Source organism: Dromaius novaehollandiae, chromosome 5, assembly GCF_036370855.1.
Source record: "Dromaius novaehollandiae isolate bDroNov1 chromosome 5, bDroNov1.hap1, whole genome shotgun sequence".
NCBI lineage: Eukaryota > Metazoa > Chordata > Aves > Casuariiformes > Dromaiidae > Dromaius > Dromaius novaehollandiae.
The window spans coordinates 2,056,525-2,077,783 of record NC_088102.1 but is presented as its reverse complement, the minus strand read 5'-3'; the positions used below and the strand labels follow the sequence as shown (position 1 = coordinate 2,077,783).

Below are 21,259 nucleotides of genomic sequence, written 5' to 3'. Positions count from 1 at the left end.
GTAAGTGATTTCAGTAAGTAATGTACCATAAGAAAGAAACCAAACAGACTGTGGTGTTTAATTTATTAACCTTGTTTCCACTGGGAACAGATATGAAACCAATCACTTTTTGATTGATTTTGTCCAGTTCTATCAGTGCAGCAGCACTCGGTGCAAAATCCCAGGTAGTGTGCAGAGGTGACACTAATTGCTTGGCAACATGAGCCCGCAATCTGTCCGGCGGCACGGCTTTCCTGCACGGCCCAGCTACCGCCGCACTCGGCCAGCGACCCAGGGAAATCATCCGCTGTCCAACATGCGTAATCCTGGGCGAGAGGTTCACAGCAATACTGCGTGCAGCAGGTTTCCAGCAGCCCTTCTGGCGCAGAGCAGTGAGGAAGGGGACTTTGGGGAGCAATGGGAGAATTCAGAGGGGAGCTTGTACTTCGGAGAGACCTAGCACACAGGAGTAATCAGGCTGAATAGTCCTGCAGAGTGTTTCATTAAAATGAAGAAGAGAATTTTAATATCTGTTAGTGAGATTTGTTCATGCTCCTGTTTGCTTTCATGGCAGGGAAGGAGTCTATAGAAGTCTGGCCATAAACTTTGGCAGTCTTGGTTTTTCCCTGCCTCCCCTTTATCCATCGATACCAGTCCCTGCTAGCAGCTCCAGGGCCCTGCTCAGGTAACGTAGGCCGGGAACACAGGCATCGCAAGCCCCCCGCACAGGAAAAGCAACGCCTTCCCGCTACGCCGCAGCCCACCATCAACGCAACGTCACCGAGAACAGGAGGGTGCATTGCAAAAGGCATCTTTTTATACCTCCCTGCAACCTAACCAGGGCTTGCTGAATTAGATACTGCAAAATCATCGTGCAGTATTCTTTTTTCTTTCTTCCAGTCATAAGCCACAATGCAAATATGTAATAATAGTACTAACTTTCCTATATATTTCTTGTCATTGAAGATGCTTATTTATTAAGATAGAAACTCTCTCATTATCTTCTAAAGGCAAACATTAGCAGAACAGCAATTATTTGAAGTTGTTGATGCCATCTCCTATAATAGTCTCTCTTCACTTTAAAAGAACCATTTTGTCTCCGTGACAATTAAATTCCTAGCATTACAAGCTAGCACAAATGCTCTCTTAACACAGATACCTTTATAAGACAGACTTCCTGGTAAGCTAGCATTAATATATGTATATATTAATGTATATATATGTATATATTAATACCCTGTAGACAGAGCAAAAACAATCTTTCTTAAAATTGGCCAGCAAACAACATCAAACGTCACAGAGCTACGTACCAAACAGAAGCACAGGGACTATCCCCAGCAGGGGACTGAAGCTGTCACAACAACTGTGCTAAAAAAAAAAAGAAAAAAAGCTCCTGAAACATTAGCTGTAACTTTACAATCGATAATGAGTAATGTTTGCGTAGGACTTGATTCAGGATTCTGTTTTTCTTCTGATCTCAAAGTATTTGCCAGGCAGAAGAACACTAAAAGAGGGAAGGCAGAAGGGCTCACCAAGCTTGAGTCTCTAGTAATGATACTGGATTATATTTAAGCAAAGCCATATCTCCGCCAGCATCAGAATTACCTACTCCAGCAGTGCATTTGTTTTTCTTAAGAACTTCCTGATCTCCTAAACAAGCATATAAATCATACTTTGTTTTCCTCGAGGTCAGGATTTGAGGTGCATCAGCTGAGAAACGGAGGTTTATGCTCCAACTCATTTTGCTGCAGCTCTTCCATGAACAAGGACGTCCATCCCCAAGACCTGACAATCAGATCCCACACAAATGCACATTCCCGCAGATCAGATCCTGCACGCCTGGTCTGCAATAGCATGGTCATCGCTGCAAATCCCAGCGCCTCACACCCGACTTCCTCCAAGCCACACCAGAGCTCGGGCAGCGTCACCACCTCTGTCCCAGGCAGCAAGTGAAGACACAGCAGAAGATAAGTGTGCACCAGGAGCAATGCTTGAACGCACACATCCCAGTCCAGCATTACAGGTCAGTTCTGCCTCCTCCCATCCTCCTTGCCAGAAAGACCGGTGAAGCAGAAGCAGCTACAGAGCTCGGCATGGGCAGCTGCGGTGGGGACCACGGCTCGGCGGAAGCAGAAGCAGGGCTGACCTACTGCTCATGCCGGACAGCACTGCAAGGGGACTAACGCCAGATAACGGGTATGACAGGCTGAACTAAGACAGCAAAGTCACACAGTAAATCCGAAACATGTTCCTTATGTTTACAGAACTGCACGGAGCATTTCACAGCTCACTGCTATTTAATATCGCCACTTTGTGACTCCTGCCATTACTTACTTTTATTACCCTGTACATTGTCAAGGAGATGACAGACACAGTGGATGGATGGATACAAGAGGACAAGGAAAGACTGGTCTGCAAGATCTGGAGCACTCTGAAAAGTACACAGGGAAAAGCAGCTTGTGTCCAGCACCAAGAAGCTGCGGAGGAGAAGCCAAACTTCAGGATAATCAAGATGAAGTTAATGAGAATTTTCTCATTGCCCAGAACAGCTCTGGGGGGCTGCGACGTCGAGCCGTGCGGCTGTCTGAGATCCCCACGCTCCGTTTGGCAGCGTGTAAGCAATGAGCCCCAGCACTGGGGCACGCAGGAGACGGGCAGAAGATGCAGGATCTTTGTGCTCCGGAGAGAATCGGTGCAGCTCGTGGCATCCTCAAGGAAAGCGCTGGCACATGCAGAGCTACGGCTCCAGCACACGCTGAAGGTCGGTGTTTGAAAGAGCACTGCCCTTACACACCGCCACCAAAAGGGGCTAAGAGCAGCGTGGGATCACTGTTAGCTTGCAGCACCTCTGTGGAAGGCCTGATCATTGCAAAGGACTTCCCCAAGGGCCTTAAAAGCATCATCTCTACCACCTGTAAACGGCACTTCTGCTTCTAAGTCACCCGCGGGATTGTAGAGGTGACGCTGAGGGTGCTGACAGGACAGCACTGCAGAAGGGCAGAAAGGGAGACAGCAGCCTTGTGAGAAAAATAAGGGAAACATCAAAAACTACACAGAATTTAAATTAAAAATCTTTTAAGACCACTTTCTCCTGAAGTGTCCAGAAATCCACCCACAGCCCTGCCCACAACCTTTTCCCAGACCTGCAAAATCTCACCAGCAGATTTATCGCTATAGAGAGATTCTGAATCTCTCGGCACATCTCCAAGATAACCCTGAAATACCTAAACCCTCAGTGCAGCTCTTCCCCTGGCCTTTTGGCTTCCTACAGGTGCGGGAACTCAATTAGTCTGTAATACAAGAGCTCAGGCTAATCCCGATGACCCCCTGCAGCTAGCCAGACACCACTTTTCTTCAGCTCAAGCCATAGTTTCCTATGGAGATCGGATACTGCATGAAAGGACAACCGTAAAGACGGTTCACAGGCCGGTATCTGATCAACCATGTTCTAATTCACAGCTGTCTGAATGGGCTTGAATCGTAACCACAGCTGCAATGCTTATTATCGTGTGCCTTAATATAACCAAGACAGAATTCCAGCTCAGTCTTACAGGCTTAGCAGAAGGTGTCCTAAGAGAAAAGGAAGACAGTTGTCCTAGACTTGAGCAGCTGCCATTAAATGGAGACCCAGATTTTGACACAACCAAAGCTCAGAGGTGATCCTATCTGTGGTTTTAGTTTGCAGCCACCTACCACAGGGAAAGTTCAACATCATGACAGAGAGAACAGAGACCTTGTTCACGTCTGCCATTTCAGGAACTCTCAGTTTAAAGTACCCGACTGACACTTACAGAACCTCACAGCAAACTTCTGCTCTTCTTGGAGCTGGGCCTACTTGAGCGAGGCTGCTGCAAGCTCTGAACTACCAGGACGGTACTTTAACCCTATCACTGAAGGCATCTGCCTTTAGATGAAGAGACTGTGGCTTCATTCCCAGCAGAGATGATTCAGAAGACTTCTAAAGATCAAGATGAGCCTCTTCAGCCCCAAGGATTTCCTCACTCAGTTGTCTCCACATCCTGATTCACTGACAACGAGGTGTCAGCGAGAGCCACGCGATGTTGCTTGTCATTAGTTTGGCTCCTTCAGACTGACAGGACAAAACCTGTTGCTTCGGATGTCTCAGTAAAGCTTAGGGACTGCTACTCTGACCTGTGGTTAGCTGCAGGTGTCATTTATGCTTTATTCTTAAATAGGAGCAACCACCAAATGTCACCAAGAGACAGAGATGGTTTACCAGGTTCAAGAAAATGGAACAGTTATCATCAGTTTGGCAAAAATCTATTTTTTGACCTGATCCATTTACCTACTGGCAATCCATTCACTGTCATACTGCAGCACTGCAGAGACTGTAAATTTGGTTTGCATCCACAAAATTAAAATCTCTATGCCAAAGCCAAGTTACTTGTTTCATTCCTCTCCAGCAGCCCAGTACCTCCCTACCTTCGTCCTTTTTTCTCTGGTTAAGGAAAGATCTTCAGAGCTTTTTCTCATCCAGCCATAAAAGTAACTTGAATTTTAACTCATGCAATTAAACTAAGTTACTGAAACATGCAAACAGGAATTATGAAATCTAGGTTCTCCTTACTGTCTCTTAACCTTTCATGAGCTTACAGATATTCAGAAGTTTAGAATATAACAGGACGGTGTTTGTTACAGATTCCTTTTAAGTGTGAGATCAAAACAACAAAAAATCCTTAGGTTATAAAAGCACTATGCAAGATGGACAGATTTTGTAGTAAGAAAGCCCATCATTTCTTCCCAGCCTAAAACAAGAAGAAGCAATAAATGACTGACAGCAAACTATAGTCAACAGAGAAAAAAATCATCATACATTATGATGCAGTCTTCCCTTTGTTGACTGCAGTTTGCTGTCAATCATTTATAGCTTTTCTTTATTTGGGATAGGGAAAAAGGTTGCTGTCTCCTTCTTCCCTAGCAAGTTGTCTGTTTTCTTGCATGCACTTTCTACCTAGGGTATTTAAATGTTCTCATCTTGTACTTAACAGAAACGTATAATAAACCTCCCAATTACCTTCTACCCTTTTAAATGTCAAACCAATCAAAAGGTTGAAAGGGGAAAATTAAAGCCTATTTTCAGAAGAGCACACTTACTAACGTATCGCTGACCTTCAAGAGAAGAGTAAGATAACGTGACTTTTTTCAGCACATATTCTGGCTTCCATCATTTCACTTAAGCACCTACCAGATGAACTCAAAAATGTGGGGTCTGCTGCAGAAATGACTCTTTGAAAATGTGCGGGGATTTAATCGAGGTATCTGTCTAAAAACGTGGACTCTGATGGATTCTGACTTCAATATCTCCTCTGTGACTTTGGTTAGCTGCAAGATAACTTGGACTGGGAGGAGGGAAGGAAGACTAGAAACCAGAATCGTTATTAGAAGAGTAGTTCATGTTGTTTACAAAACCAGCAGCATTTGAAACTCATCTGCTCTCAGGGGCCAAATCCTTATGTTCTTGCTTAAGCCATAGCAGGGCAGCCTCGCCGCTCCGTACCATGAAATGAGGTCTCGGCCCGCGGGCAGCAGCCCCTCAGCCCCGAGGTGCCGGGCAGAAGTGTCTCGCAGGAGGAGCAGCCCCGGCAGCAAAGCTATGAGAAGCTCCATCGCCACACGAAGAACAGAGCCGTCTGCCTGCTTAACGCAACGAGAACTGACCGCTAAGGTACAAAAAGTTGGGCAAAACCCTTGAGATTTTGGCTCAGGCTCCCAGTCTTTTGGAACGGGGTCCACAATGAATGAACATGTGAACGAACAGGTTCCAGGCCATGTGAAACCTGCTGATTTACTCATTTCACCCTGACACCAGCTGAAACCATATGTGGCTGTCTGCACCGCTAAGCCACGCGCCGAGCAGAGATCCCTGAGGCAGCAAGGTCCTGAAAGCAGCAGCTCTCTACCGCGCCGAAAAAGCCCTACCGAGAACTCATAGCAGATGCTCTGATCTGTTTAACACCAGGCTATTTAGCAGCCCCAGTGCAAGCTACGCTGTCATGGCTCATCTGCTTCCAGAATCTGAATTCCCGTTTTGTCACGATGCTGCCATGCACGGCCAGCTCCAGGGTCACACGGACACAACCCAGGGCTCAGGGTTAACAGAGCATGGTACAGCACCCCTCTCCTCCCCAGCCCTGCCGCTTGCTCAGCAGCGCCGTGACCTGCTGCAGCGAACCTCTGAACTGCTGGGTCCAACCCTCTGATGTCCTGACAGACCATCAGCCATTAAAGTAATACCAAATGACTGTCCCTGATGAGTAGAGCAAAGCAGGCACAATAATTCATTCTTTACTTCAACGGTTAAGTTGGGAAACTAAAAAAAATAATGTTTTCTCTAAGCCACACCCAAACCATCATTTATTCTTCTCTTTTTAACAAACAACTTGAAAAAGATACCTGTTTTAGCCCAGCTGAACCCCCTCATGCAACCCCACGGCAGCGTGCTCTACGCTGGTGGCAAGCATTTAAACCACGTGCTCTCAAAAAGCAGGACAGGCTGGGGAACAGGGTGCCACGGGCACAGGCAGGGCGCGAGGGCTGCGCGGGGCTCGGCAAGCCCGCTCTGCAGGGCCACGGCTCCGGGGCCACCGCCGCCTCCTCCGCACTGGAAACCTTGCGGCAAACTCAGCCCAAAGTCCTAATTAATTTTGCCTGCCTCAAAACAACATTTTTTGGTGCAGCCTCATTAAATAAGGGATTCAAATGATATCTTTACTGCGACACTCAATTGCTCAGACATTCATCAAGCAAAGTCGTCGCCTCTTGCCGGGCTCCACGCTAGCAGAGGCTGCTACAAAGCGGGGAAAAGGAGGAAAACCTCTCCGGACGTGCATCTCTCCATGCTTCCCCTGGACACAAAAGCATGACATTACACAGAACATGCGTATCAGAGGGAAACCAAACTGTGCAGAGCTGATGTTGCAAAACACTGTCCAGCAATTCATTACTTTTATCTGGCTCCCCTTCTAGTCAGATCAGGATCAGGCCCTTCTACTCACATACTTTTAAAAACAGTTTATGCGTATTAGAAAAAGGGAAAAAGCACATACAGGAGAGAGTGGAGCGTTTGGTGGATGCATACCTGACAGAAGCGGCAGCAAACCCAGGCCTGGCTGTCCCATGTGGCTCTCTCAGTCGTTTGCATCATACCATCACTCGAAATACATCCCCACGCACGTATTCAGGCTACAAGAGAGAGCAGGGATTCTCCCTAAGCCTTGGCCCAGCAGCCTGCTCCCGTGAAGACCTCTACACACACGCTCATCGTGGTGACCACAGCTGTCTCCACGCTGCCCTACAAGCATACCCTCTCTCTTGCCTCACAGGCAAGTTCCCGAGATACCCAAGCTTTACTCCAGGGAGCACAATGGCAGCACCGTGGCTGATCCCCACCTTGGGGAGGCCAAGGTACCTCCTGCCATTGGGGTTCGTATGACCTCCTGTCGCATTACTTTCTTCTCCACGTAGCACTGACTATTGGTGAGAAATACACCCATATGAGGCTCATGAAAGATCACCATCCCCATCACACACAGTGTCTTACTAAAGCTTTACACCAGTTCTCCACATTTAGGAGTGCCAAATTAACACTTGTGTCTGCCCTTCGCTAACTCTTCAAGCCCAAACCGTATCTTTTCTTCAATGAGTCTTCCTGACAAACCTATATTCCTCAGCTACAAACACAAATTAACCCTGCTAAGAATGAGTAAGATGCTAAATTTTATAATTGTTGCTAAGCACAACAGCATCACTGGTGATACATTAATGCTGGCATTGTAAAAATTCTGTTTACTTGCCTTTGCAGATACACAGAACATAAACGTCACTATAGGGCACGGTGCACATCATCAGCGGTCTTGGATGGATAAGGAGCAGCACAGGCTGTTCCTCTGCATGGGATAGTACCAGCTATAACACTGTAACTCAAGGAGATTTATGATGCTGTGGCAGTTTACAGCTCCTGACTTTGAGGGCAAGCTGCTCTCAACAGCATTTGCTGCTGCCTTTTGAATGCATATGTCCGTCTTCTGGAAATCGCTCTGCCTTGCGATTCCTCAGATATCTAAAGTTTCCCTCCTTTTTCCCACGACCTTCCTGCCCACCACACGCTCTAAGGAACTCTTCCCAATATTTAATCCGAAATTATCCTTCGACCTTTCATTCCAGATGACTGTGAAATGCCTTTGCCAGGTCCAAAAGGAAGAGAGCAGTGCCCACCCTGCAAAGACCACAAACCCCTGGTGCAGACCCATGTTCACGGCCAGCTGGGACTGTTGTCTCAAGCAACAGTTTTCTTATCTCTCATCACCTTGTTGGTCCCACCTGGTTCTTCTGAAATCCTTCCGAAGTCCTTCAGTCTCTGGCCCTCTCCCAGCATGTATACGTCATGGAAGGGTGCATGATTCAGATTTGGGGAGAGACATTTGGCTTTACACATTTCCAGACAAGCCTGAAGGAGTCTGGATCCACACTTTCAAAGCCAGCCTGCTGAGAAACCCTGCCTGTACAGGCCCGAACCCGGAATTCACGTTCTGTAAAACAACCAAAGTCGATGCACAGAAATACAGCCTGTTTGCGCTGAGACTCAGCACAGTAAGGTTAACCTTCGGAGGGGAAAAAAACAAACTGTCAGAAATGATTTCAAGAGCTGATATGGGAGGACAAAAAAGCAGACAGAAGAAAGAGCTCAGTTAAACCAGGACTAACCAGTCTTTGCTGCCACTTACTATTAGATATGCCAAGATAGTTATTAAAATTTCATATAAAACCACTTTTAATAAACTTTGCTTTCATTTACCACCCACCCACCAGTGCCAGATGAGAATCTTGATCACGGAAGCGGAGCCAGACTGCTAAGAAATCCACCACGCAGGGCTTGGAGAGCATCCGAGCCCCTCGATCTGTTCCCTCTCTCTCTGGTCTCCTGGGCTGGAGAGCTGCTCTGGAAACGTTACGTGGTGCTGCACAGTCGTAGCTGAAGAAATGAAGTTACACCGCGCAGGTGAACAACCTGCAGACAGTAAGACGATGAACTTCTCCCAAACAACGCTTCAGTTTAGACTGAAGAATAAGCTATTTAAGTAGCCCACAACTACCGCACCACGCAACTCTGCTGCTGCATAAACAAACCTGTCCAAGCGCCAGCTGTCCTGTTCTTCCTTTCCACTGGCCCAGGGACGGGGTTTATGAAGGCCCCTGCAGCTGACCAGACCAGGCTGGGACTCACAGGTGTTCCCGTGCTCCAGCAGGGCAGGTTCTCCCCACTCTGGGCCCACCTGGCTTGGAGGGCGGATGCCCCAAGACAAACCCGGGAAAAGGCCCCCTCGGCTCCCTCCTTGCCCTGGGCTCACAGCTGGCGTGCTGTGGCAGCAGCCCTGGGTCTCCCAGTTGCAGAACCGCAGTCCCAGCCCTTCCAGGCAGGCCCCAAGGAGATGAGACCTTTGAGCCTGAGCACAGCCTGTTCCAGCCCTAAAGCACTCAAAGACCACCTGGGAAAGACGCCGAGGGACGTGTGTCTCATGGCCGCAGCACACATGCACAGCTCAGATACCCACCAGCCCTCTGAGCAAGCCCAGCAGGGCGTCTAAAGATGTGAGATTTACTTGGGAGGCAGAATTGCCACGGAAAACACTTCTGCCCCAGGGCAGTACTCTTCCAACACTAGCCTTCCAAAAGTCCTTGTTCTCCTGAAGGATCCTGTTGCTGCCATGAGGGGCAAGAGACTCGGCATCCCCTCTTAGCCATCTGGCCCCACGTTCACTCCTCTCTGTAGCAGAAGGCAGGGATCGGAGGGTATGGCTTGCCTGCTACCAGGTCAGCGCAGCGTCCTCAGACCCCTGGGACCAAGGCGCTAGCAGACAAGTGCAAAGGAGCCCCCCAAACCATACTGCTGCCGGCTGTCTTATTGCGACCCGCCTCCACCCACCCTCCCAGCCTGGTACCTCCCCCTTCCTCTATCCCCGTTCACTTCCCGCATTGCCCGTGTCCCATCCTCAGCCCCGCTCCCGCATCCTCCTGCTCCAATCCACTCGAACGCCCTGGCAAAGGGAGCCGGGGGCTCCGCCGTCTCCTCCCTCTCCCGCTGCCCACATCCGTCCCGGGGGCTCCCACGCTGCGTCCCGCTGGAGCCGTGGCAGAGGGGCTTCCACCTCCGTGCGGCTCCTCCAGCTGAAGAGCGCAGCCATCACCTCCCAGGGGATCAACCCCCGGAGGCTGTTCTCTGAACGTGGCAACACCTGTTCTGCAATGAAAGTGCAGCCCTGTTAAACACCTCGCTAGGGCCTTTGCCCGAGGCCGGGCGTTTCCAGGCAGGGGACGGACGCTACCCTGCTGCCGGCACAACGAGGCCTCAGTGCCAGCCGACCTGTTCTGCCGACAGGAAAAACAATCCCTGGTTCCTCTTCCCTAAGGTCCCTCCAGTCCCACTGTTTGGAGAAAAGGTCATTTGGGATGAGATCAGAACCTCCTTAAAACCTGTGCCTTATTTATCGATTGATCGCAGAGGGGGAGATCTCTCACGAGCTTCAGCAGTAGTCACGCCCCGGCTGCCCGGCCCAACCCTCCGTGACAGTCGCGCAGCCGACGGGCACACGCAGGGCCAACTCCCCACCGTCTGGCAGCCTCTATTAAGAGAAAAACGACTGGTCCCAGGAGCGGTGGTGGCTTAGGGCTGGTGCTCCACTGCCCCGTATAGCAAGCAGGTAGAACATTATCTAGGAACGTCCGACTCAGCAACCATCCCAAAACAAATGCTGATCGTTTGGGTGGCCTCTAAAAAGAGGAAAGAAATAGTCTGATACTATGGCAGTTGTCAAGCCCCAGCAGAAGCTGCGCTGTGCTAGCCCAAGGCAGGGCTGCTGCAGCACCTAGAGCAGGGTTTGAGCTCCCGGCAGCCTAACCAGTACCTTTTCTCCCCTTTCCCTAGGGATTTGCAGGTACCAGCAGCCACAGAGACCATCACGTGGCCTAGTAAAGTCACACAAACTTAAAGAGATTTTGTTTTCTTTGCTGCCCTGGCTCCTGAAATTTATTAACGTGGCACTAGATGTCCCCAAGAACACCGCCTGCCAAGTCTGCTCCCGCTCTCTAAAACAGCATGATAAATCATACGCCAGGAGAGCATCCTGAACGCTGACGACTTGAAGTTATGGCAATGATGAGAGTTGCCAGAGAGAGGAACGGATTTTTCTTCCTTGGCTTGAGCAGAAGCGTTCAGACACGCCGCAGCCGCGGCTCTGCTCGGCTGCCTCTCTGCGCCTAGCGCGGTACCTTCATAGCAGCAATCATCTGCTCGGCTCCGGCTGTTAGCACAATTACCAAACGGCTCATTGCTCTATCGCCCGCGGTGCTATCAGCGGTAGTAACAAGTAAAGCTTTAGTTAAGACCGTTTCTTCCTTCAGAACATGGTAAAACTATGATTAGTTCTACATTCAGACTCAGAAAATGGAGGAAAGTAATTTCCAGCTGCTTCGGAAGTCAAAGCAGTGCTGCTAAGTTACATATTTACTTGTTTGCTGCCTTGCGAGCACTTGTTAAACAGGGCTGTTGTTAGTAACGCAGCTTCTCAAGACAGTGTGATTAATTAATCCCCTCGTAGGGGATTTTGTAAGCGTTTGTAAGACAGGGCTGGAGGCAGAGCAGGTAGTTGGGGCTGGGCGCAGGGGATTCACCCACACTGCTGCACAGAAGCGCGCCAGGGCAGGTCTGCGCGGGCTCCAGCAAGCCACAGAGAGCAGCAGGCTCCTTCCCGGGGGATGAATACTGGTCATCTGAACTGGGGTAGAAGTGTGTCTACACTGAACGATCACCTGTGCTGCACTGAGAGCTCTCCATCCACTGTGCATTGGGTAAGAAAAAGTGGAAAAGCCGTTTAAAGCAAGATTATGCCAGTTTACTCCGTGTTGTCTATGAAATGGTTGGGAAGGAATCTGATGAGTTTCTGTGCAGACGCTGAGAGCAAAGGAGCACATACCAGGAAGAGAAGGAAGTGTAATACTGGGATAAAACTCGCGTGGATATAAATTAGTCATGAATTAATTTAGACAGAAAATGATGAGAAAGCCTCCAGGCCTTTCAGGAAGGGAGCTCGGCATTTCCAGACAGGGCACAGGGGACTAGGAAGCAAACTGCCAGGAGACAGAGGGTGACGAGCTCACACTCACGACTGTGTGACAGGAGAGCCGAGATGCTGGAGCGAGAAATTAAAGCATACGTCTCAAGTCTTAAGGTGTCCAATACATTGAGGAACCTAGTAAGAATTGTAAAATGCCTTAATTGTTACTTCTCTGTACAATGTTCTATTAATCCCATGCTTCAGGGCTTCTGCCTGCTGCCTGAAGGGGCCCGGGACAAACTTTTACTCCTCATTGAATCAGGTCTCTCCAGCAAGGAGAGGAGCATCATTTCCACTAAGAGAGGTTCCTCACATTGTCCCCGGCTGAGCCACCAGTCACTGCTTCGCTCCTAGGTCTTTGTGCTCATGAACCTCCCTACAGTCCTGCAAGCTAACCAGAGACCTGCTGGGCTTCAGAGAGCTCTCAGCTGCCACTTTCAGGATGGGGGTCTGAGGACAAGGGGTTGGGGAGCTGGGGTGAGTTTCACTGGCTTCAAGACAACGCAGGCAGCACCAGGGTCTGTCCCTCAGCAGAGGCAGGCACAACGGGAGAACAGCCACAACTGCAGCTGGCTGAAACGGACCTGTGTTTGTCTCACCTACGTTCTTTGCCTGTGCATGATCCCCATGAGGAGTCTCCTCATCTCTGCCCTGGGCTGCAAGGCTCCGGGATGTCTCTCTGGGAACAGCCGGGGGAAGAAGGTGATAAATAAAAAGAGAAAGTAGCATTTCTATGTCTTCGCGGAAGAACAGGTTCTTTCACAAAAGGCGCAGAACAGGCTAGGCACAGAAAAGTAGGAAGAAGTTAAGAACAAGAGGCGAAGGAGGAACTGTTTGTCAGGACAGAATGAGAAGCCCAGCCCTCTTATTTCTAGCTCTTTCAGTGAAAAGGAAAGCGAGCAGAGCATCCAGGCTGGAGCAGACCTCTCTTCTCTGAGAGACACGACCTCAGCTCGGCTATCTATCCCAGGAAGCATCCCACAGCACAGAGACAGGGCATGCCGAGACGGCGGCGAAGAACGAGCGCAAACAGACACAAAACACTTGGTGCTGAGGGACGGGATGTTTAAGACTGCAAGAGCCTGGGGACAGCAGGAGGCAAGGATGACCCAGCAGCTTACGCAGTGACAGCCGTCCGCTGGGGGTGACGCGCAGAGTGAGAATGACAGGCAAAGAGTTAAACCCGCTTGCAGAATGTGCCGAGACAGAGACCCTAAATAAATAACTGAACAGAGATTCCCAAACCCGCTGTGCAATGCAGGGAAGGGGGCTGTGTGCACACAGGTAAGCGGCGGCAGGCAGGCCAGCGAACGCAGCGCAGCCCCGGCACGCAAGGCCTTTGCGGTTTCTATGGCAATCCCTCACCTCTTCAGCCGGCTGCTCACAATAACAAGTGCTGCTCTCCCACAGACCACGTTAAGGAACGCTCTGCACTATAAATGCTTGCTTTTTGTAACACTCCCATTAGCAACGGGAAAGTTCAAAAGAACAAAACTGCACAGAAATGTCTTCAAAACAGAAGTAACGCAGGAAGGCAGAAAGCCGGGGTTGCGCTCGCACCGGCCAGACCGTACAGCAGCACAGGATGGTTTTCCGGAGGTATCTGTGCGCGTGCCCCATGCGCTGGCTTTTGCCGGCCCCTGACCGCGCACACCTAAACGCCTGCCCGGTGCAGGGTGCTGCAGCCCCAGGGCTCCAGACACACGTGGACAAGTGGCTGCTCGGTGCCGCGTCGGTGCAGACGGGCAGCGGCAGTGCTGGGGGAGAGGCCGCGCTGCGAGGACCACGGGAGGGCTGCGATGCGAGGACCACGGGAGGCCGCGCTGCGAGGACCACGGGAGGCCGCGCTGCGAGGACCACGGGAGGGCTGCGATGCGAGGACCACGGGAGGGCTGCGATGCGAGAACCACGGGAGGCTGCGCTGTGAGGACCACGGGAGGCCGCGCTGCGAGGACCACGGGAGGGCTGCGATGCAAGGACCACGGGAGGGCCGCGATGCAAGGACCACGGGAGGGCCGCGATGCAAGGACCACGGGAGGGCCGCGCTGCGAGGACCACGGGAGGGCTGCGATGCAAGGACCACGGGAGGGCTGCGATGCAAGGGCCACGGGAGGCCGCGCTGCAAGGACCACGGGAGGGCTGCGATGCAAGGACCACGGGAGGGCTGCGATGCAAGGACCACGGGAGGGCTGCGATGCAAGGACCACGGGAGGGCTGCGATGCGAGGACCACGGGAGGCCGCGCTGCAAGGACCACGGGAGGGCTGCGATGCGAGGACCACGGGAGGGCTGCAATGCAAGGACCACGGGAGGGCTGCGATGCGAGAACCACGGGAGGCCGCGCTGCAAGGACCACGGGAGGGCTGCGATGCAAGGACCACGGGAGGGCTGCAATGCAAGGACCACGGGAGGGCTGCGATGCAAGGACCACGGGAGGGCTGCGATGCGAGGACCACGGGAGGGCTGCGATGCGAGGACCACGGGAGGCCGCGCTGCGAGGACCACGGGAGGGCTGCGATGCGAGGACCACGGGAGGCCGCGCTGCGAGGACCACGAGTGCCACCTGCAGCCCAGCCCTCAGCCACGCGCCGGCAGCGGCTGCGTGGCACCGCACGGCCCCCGGCTGCTGCGCCCGGCCCCGGCCCCCGGCGGGACGGCCTGCCTCCCGCACCCCGCTGCCCGGGCTCCAGCTCCTGCCTCGCGCTGCCGTTCTCCCCTGGACAGCCATCAGCCACACAAGAGGGTGCAGCTGCCCCCCGAGAACTTGGGAGTGCATTTTCCCAGTCCAGGCGAAAGGAACAGAGGAGCCTTCGGACAAAATCATGCTTATGGCACACTAATTCCTTTCAGGACATGGTCTTCGGAGATTAATGTCTCAAAGTTTGACAGCATCACCCCACCTCAGTGCTACAGCACGGAAACATCTCAGTTTCTGTATTACAGATGATGCTGGCACCAGCTCCAGGCCAGTGATCCAGCAATGACTGCGAGGAACCTTCACCCATCGATACACCAGCAGGAGACGGGTCATAACATTCACCTGGCCAAGCTGCATCTTTGCGGTCTCTGGTCATTCGAAAGAGACCCCCAAACCACAGCTGCACATGGACACAAAGTGCGCTGAACCCAGCCCAGCACAAACCTGTATTCTGACGGGGCCAAAACGGGCAATGCTCTGGGCTTCTTGCAAGTCCCGTTTTTCACATACACCCATAATTCAACTGTCTGGGAACAGGTGTAAACAGACTAATATAAAATTAGTTGCAGATGTAAAATGTCTATTGTCACATAAAGAAAGGATTGTCAAGAGCTGTCAGTGTACGTTGTTGCTGTCTTCTGCACTGCACCTGCATCATTAGATGTGTGTCCTTCTGCCACAGAAAAGCACACGAATGGCTCAGGAACTGCAGCAGCCCTGCACTAGAGACGGATTATTCAGAGAAAGGCAAGTAGGACCGAACTCCGGTAAAAAAAAAAAGAGCTAGATATTTAAAAAATTAACAAACAAATAAAAATAGCCACACTGAACTATCTCATGATGCCCACCATTTCTGCAGGAAAGTCACACCGCTGTATCAGAAAGGACTGGCACAAATCGATCAGGATCATCCAGCACTAATGGCAATAAGCTCCATGTGCCATAGTGCACCTGTAAGCACTGCAGAGGGGCACAGCAACAGGGCGATGGAAAGAGGAGGTCAAGTGGAGAAAATCCATTTAGCAGCTTCAATATCAGCAAACAGGAGAAAGCTCAGGAGCTAGGACATCAAGTGACAGTTGTACAACACACACATACACAAACACTCTTAATCCACCTCCGAATCAGTCGGACTGCACTGCAAATAACTGTTCTGGGAATACAGAAACCAGTGTTGCTTGAAATACATAAAGCCACCACTCTAAGATGGTGGTACTCCCTTCCAGCTGCATTGCAGAGTCACAGGTGCGTATTCCCGTGCACAGCTACATGAAGCTCTGCTTCAGGATGTGGATCGTCTCTGGGCTTCCAGAAAAGTAATATGTAATGCAACACAGCTGAGCCAGGCAGAGCCAGGGCAGGGACTGCGCAGAGCACGTGCGATTCCCAGGTGTATCATCAGGCCAGCTGCACTTATTAGCATTTACCAACTTCACTCAGGAAATGCAATTAGTAAGTGGTATGTCTACTGCGACACTCTCGCGCTCGTGCTCTCCAGCCACCTCTTCCATCCACTTCTTACCCGTCCCGGCAGCCCTTCTCTGCTGTCTTCTCCCCTCTCCGCTCCCGGCCTGGTCGCCAGCCCGGAGCACAGCCAAGGACCACCTTCCCCATCACGGCATCCCCGTCCACACCACCGCCTCTCAGCTCTGCAGGCCCCAGAGGACAAGCCACCAAGGATGCGCCTGTGCCCCTTCGGACAAGGGCGCAGAGTGCCGATAGGTGGTTTGCTCCTCTGCTTTTTAATAGCAAAATCTGCTGAGGGAGCAGCTACCAGCAAAGTCAGGCAGCAGAGCCCACGAGACAGCCTGGGCCGAAGTCCACCGCACGCTGTTGTGAGCGACCGTAGCTTAGTTTAGGACAGAGCAAGCTAAGACAGCACAAGAGGCTGTCCATACAGTTCTGCCTTTATGTTTTGCAAACAAAAAAGGGGGAAAACAAGTAAACAACATTTTAAATCAATAGTAAACAATCCACATAAAATCAGACAAGTGATTTTATGGTCATCTACATTTTCATTAAAATATCTACTTCCCCACAGATAAACACCAATAAAGCACCACCACACACGAACGGATTTAGGAACACGCAGGAGTTGCACCTTGCTGCTGCTGTTTGTGTTGAATATTCTTAGCAGGATTTTAGCAGAATGCAAGTGGATAATAGCAATTTTTAAATAAAAATCCTGGGTATTTCTAATATTAATCTCTGAAAATAAGAGTCAGAATCACTTTCAACTTCTTTGTGGAAGTGGGAATATAAGACAGTCTATGTATCGGTGATCTTATTTTGAACAGGGAAGAACATTTAACACAGGAAATCTTCAACAGAGTTAAAAGGGAACAGGATTTCCCACTTTCCATCAGAACCACAAGTCAGCAGTGCTGGAAGGTAAAAGAACAGAGTGCATCTGCACCATGGCCCTTCTGCCAGGCACTGCCAGCAGCCAGGAAAACTACTCATGTACATATATATCACCAGTCCCTCCCCACCCAGAGACCTTGAAAACACTAAATATTCTCCAGATTTCTTTTAAGAAACAAAACAAGCCCAGTCAGGAGCACTGAAATGGGCCCCTTGCCCAGCTGTTTCAGCTGCGATGGAGCTTTGCAGGCAGGATCTCAGCAGGGTCACACGAGCCTCCCGCCCCTCAGCAAGCCGCTGCCTCTCCACCGCGCTCTCCTAGCTGGATGCTCAGCAGCCAGGATGCTGCTTGCTGGCCAAACCCAGCCTTAACCTCTCCCCCAGGCAGACACCCCGAGGTGACGACAGGGAACAAACTACCGGGAAGGTGAAACGTCACCATTGGCCGTGCAGTGATACAAGCCTGAGGCCGTGGTAGCAATGCTTTTGCTCAGCACATATTCAGGACATTTTTTTACCCCAAAGAGTCTGCACTGGTCAGACTGGACTACAGATGATACACGTGCTAATTCAGCAAGTCCACCCTGCTGCCTCCCCCGGCCTCCAGCGTGGCCCGTGGCCGGGCCAGCACCGTCCCAGCACTGGGGATGCTGGGAGACACGTGGCCCGTGGCCGGGCCAGCACCGTCGCAGCACTGGGGATGCTGGGAGACACGTGGCCCGTGGCCGGGCCAGCACCGTCCCAGCACTGGGGATGCTGGGAGACACGGGCTGGAGCTGTGCGCTCTGCAACAGGTGTTTGACTTTATCCCATGCCGAACACCATTGCTTAACGCGCTGAACAAGGTATTCTTGCCTCTCACTAGGGAAGACGGCTCAGTCACCTCCTTTCCCAGCACAGACCTCCAGGGAGGCCCTAAACCTACGTGTACAAATCCTCACGCCACAGTCGAGAGACACGCGGAGGCCCGTGGGTGACAGTATCAGTCAGGGCGTCGTAACCCGCCTCTGCAGCAGTCGCGACACAGGACACAATTCTGAAAAACCAGACGCTCTCCCCAAAGCATCATCCTGACGAGCCAACATCTGCCAGTGCGTAAAGCAGTTCCTGAAACAGTCCCCAACCAGCTCCAGCTAAACACACAATAACCTGGGGATCCCAAGGGGAGACTGCAAGGTGCCTTGGGTGGGAGGCACAATTACCTCTGCAGAAAGCAAATGCCAGGTGATTAAATCCTTTTTTGCTTAACAAAGAAAAGCCTGTGAAGACCCAACTGCTAGAAGGTAAAGCCAGAAGTGTTCAAACCACATACGGTACATGTTTCTAACAACCTGGGTGATTAGAAGAAACTACCAAGGGAGAAGTGATTTCTCTGTTTCTTGAAATCACACTTGGTACCTTTCAGGAGAGGTGCCTTACAGACGCAAGTCAGCAGCCTCCAGGCAGGATAAAGGGGTAAAATTCAATGGCCTGAGATATCCGGGAGGTCAAATTAGATAATCTGATTTTCTCCCTACTTTGAACTCTACCAGTCTGAAAAACTGGTAGAGTATTAGTTGGAACATAGCAAAAAGTATTCTAGCTCAGGTATTCCATTTGATCATTTCCAGTGCACAGAAGAAAAAAAAAAAAAAAAGCTTGGAAACTGCAGCTCGCACCATCAGCATCTGCAGATGTAGTCAGCATTATAAAGTCCACGGCTAATTTTGCAATGCCATCACATGCATTCTCCAGCAAGACCAGAGGAACTCCTCAGAAGCAGACGATGAGGAAACGAAGCCTCAGCACCCCGCTTCCCCGCTCTGCAGCCCGGCCCGAGGACTGTGTGCGAACACGCAGCCGTGGAGGGCAGAGCACCTGCAGCTCGGGCATGTCCCCGCGCATCCCAGCGCAGCGCAGGCCTCCCGGAGCGCAGCTCCACAGCCCCCCAGCCGCTCCGCACAGGGAGGCTAATGCCAAGTGAAAGATTTCTGCTTTATTACTACTCCACTTTACTGCTTTTTAATGAACCATTAACCACAGTAAAAACAATACTGAGATGTTTACTAAATAGCTTGTGAACTATTCCTCTATTTCCCAGTGTACGTAGCTCTTCAATTCATCTGCAGATTGTTCCTCTTTTAGACTTTGTCCAAGTTAATACCAAAACAATAATTGCTCCATGTTATTCCACGTTATTTCAAGATTTCTAATATTTAACATCAAGTCTGCTAACTCAAAGGTTCTGACACATCCAAACTTCTTCCAAAAATTACATCGTCCTGGAGGCTGCTTTGTCTCTGTCTCACATCTCTCAGTCTGAAGCAAAGCAGCAAAGAAACCTTCTTTCTAGTCTTGGTGAGAGCCTGGTGAGGGTCTTCTCAGAGGGAAGCCATGGAAATTAAGCCTGTGATGTGGGTGAGATATTGCATGTCTTCAGGCCTTAGTTCAGATGATATTGTTTGGGGATTTCAGGTTCACCACTGCGTCCAGTGCTGCAGGTAACCTGGAAAGAAGCTACCGTCCCAGGTTGCTCACAGTCTAACAAAAGGCTGAGCAGAGACGTAGTCCACCCAAGATCGTGCAGTGCAGTAGCAAAACCAGGGATGGGCATCATCTTCCCAAGCAGCACCCCATCCTGGGATATCTTTTCTATGCAATTTTTAATCCTGTCTGCACTATGAGAACTGTACTAAACTCAATTGGTGCTACTTTTCCCCCAGACCCATATTTATCTGGAAATGTAGTGTGGAAAAAGCAACCTTGTTTGACCAAAGCAGCACACCAAAAGCATCACCAGTGCACATCAGGCTGAGTGCAGCTAAATAATCCAAAGATTTTTTTGAGCTCTTTATGACCAGTATGTCATACCTGAGAACAAAGGTGGAGGGAAAGCATGGCCCTTTGTGCAGAAACAGTCTCCTTCAGTAGCAAAGCCATGGCAACAGCCAGTTACAACAGCAGCAGCACCCCAGCTCACACACCAAGTTTTCCTGAAAATCACTCATAAGAGATGACCAGTCAGCAATGTTTAGCTATCTGCTCCTCCATAAGTCATCACTTTTCCCCACCCCAGGGTTAAAACCAAGGCCTCACCATGGCATCAAGGACCTCCGTTGAGCACAAGAGTAACTTAGACAAGAGAGCGGGAGATAGTCCCCAGTAGCAATCATGTACCTCATTGCTTTCCCAAATTCTGTGCAAAACTTTTGAATATGCAACATATTTCTAGATGCACATTTATCACTGGATATTTCTGAAACATCATTCTATTCAATGCTCTAAGTTTGTGCCATTTCTATTAATTTTTGCCTTAAACGTAGGGAACAACACACTAATCTGATAGTTATATTTCATAGGTAACTCAGGTTGAAAAGGGCTTCAGGGTGGTCTCTAGTCCAACCCCCTCTGCTCAAACCACAGTCTGCTATGAGACCAAACCAAGCAGCTCAGGGCTTTACCCAGTCGGGTTTTGAAAATCACCAAGGAAGGAGATCCCACGGTGGCTGTGGACAACCTGTTCCACTGTTGGACTGCCTCACAGTGAAAAAGTTTTCTCTTCCCTTCCCCTTTCCCTCCCTTCCCTCTTCTACTTCTCACAGCAAAGATATGACAAACTGACTCAATCTGGCAATGCTGGATAGGATGCCGAGATATTACACTAAATCCACTGGCATAAGTGGGAGCTATTATGCTGGGAAAATCAAATAAACCAAAAAGACAGTACATGTTTCTATGCAACAGCTGGGAATTGTAAGCCCTCTAGCATCTCATACAGTACATTAATACCCTGCAGGGTTCTATAACAGTGGTCCGGGATCAGTCCTTGCTACGTGCTGTGTGTTACATACAGAGCTATGAAGCATTCCCGAGCCGCCCCGAGGTCACAGGGCTCCCGGGTTGCATAGCCAGGGACCGGTGGCAAAGGAAGTCCAGCCAGCCACGGACGCAGCCCTGCCGCGAGTGCGTGGCCACGAAGGCAGCTGTGCCGCGAGCCTCCGCGCTGCGTCACATCACACACATGGGGCAGGGAAGCACAGAGTGAAGCGGCTCACCTGAAGTCTCACGCAGAGCCTGCGGCACGGCAAGGAGCCAGTCTTGGATATGAA

General features: G+C 50.6%; 2 long non-coding RNA genes across 3 annotated transcripts in view; both read right to left on the bottom strand.

Annotated features, from left to right (window-relative positions):
* The window catches only part of LOC112993823 (uncharacterized), a 399,015-nt gene that overhangs the window by 291,809 nt on the left and 85,947 nt on the right, over nt 1–21,259 (bottom strand). The gene's annotated exons all lie outside the window — the stretch shown is intronic.
* Nucleotides 53–16,515, bottom strand: LOC135328631 (uncharacterized). The gene is made up of 3 exons (XR_010389590.1): nt 16,330–16,515; nt 1,290–1,347; nt 53–467 (listed from the first exon to the last, which is right to left on the bottom strand). It is a non-coding gene; the product is annotated as an uncharacterized LOC135328631 (long non-coding RNA).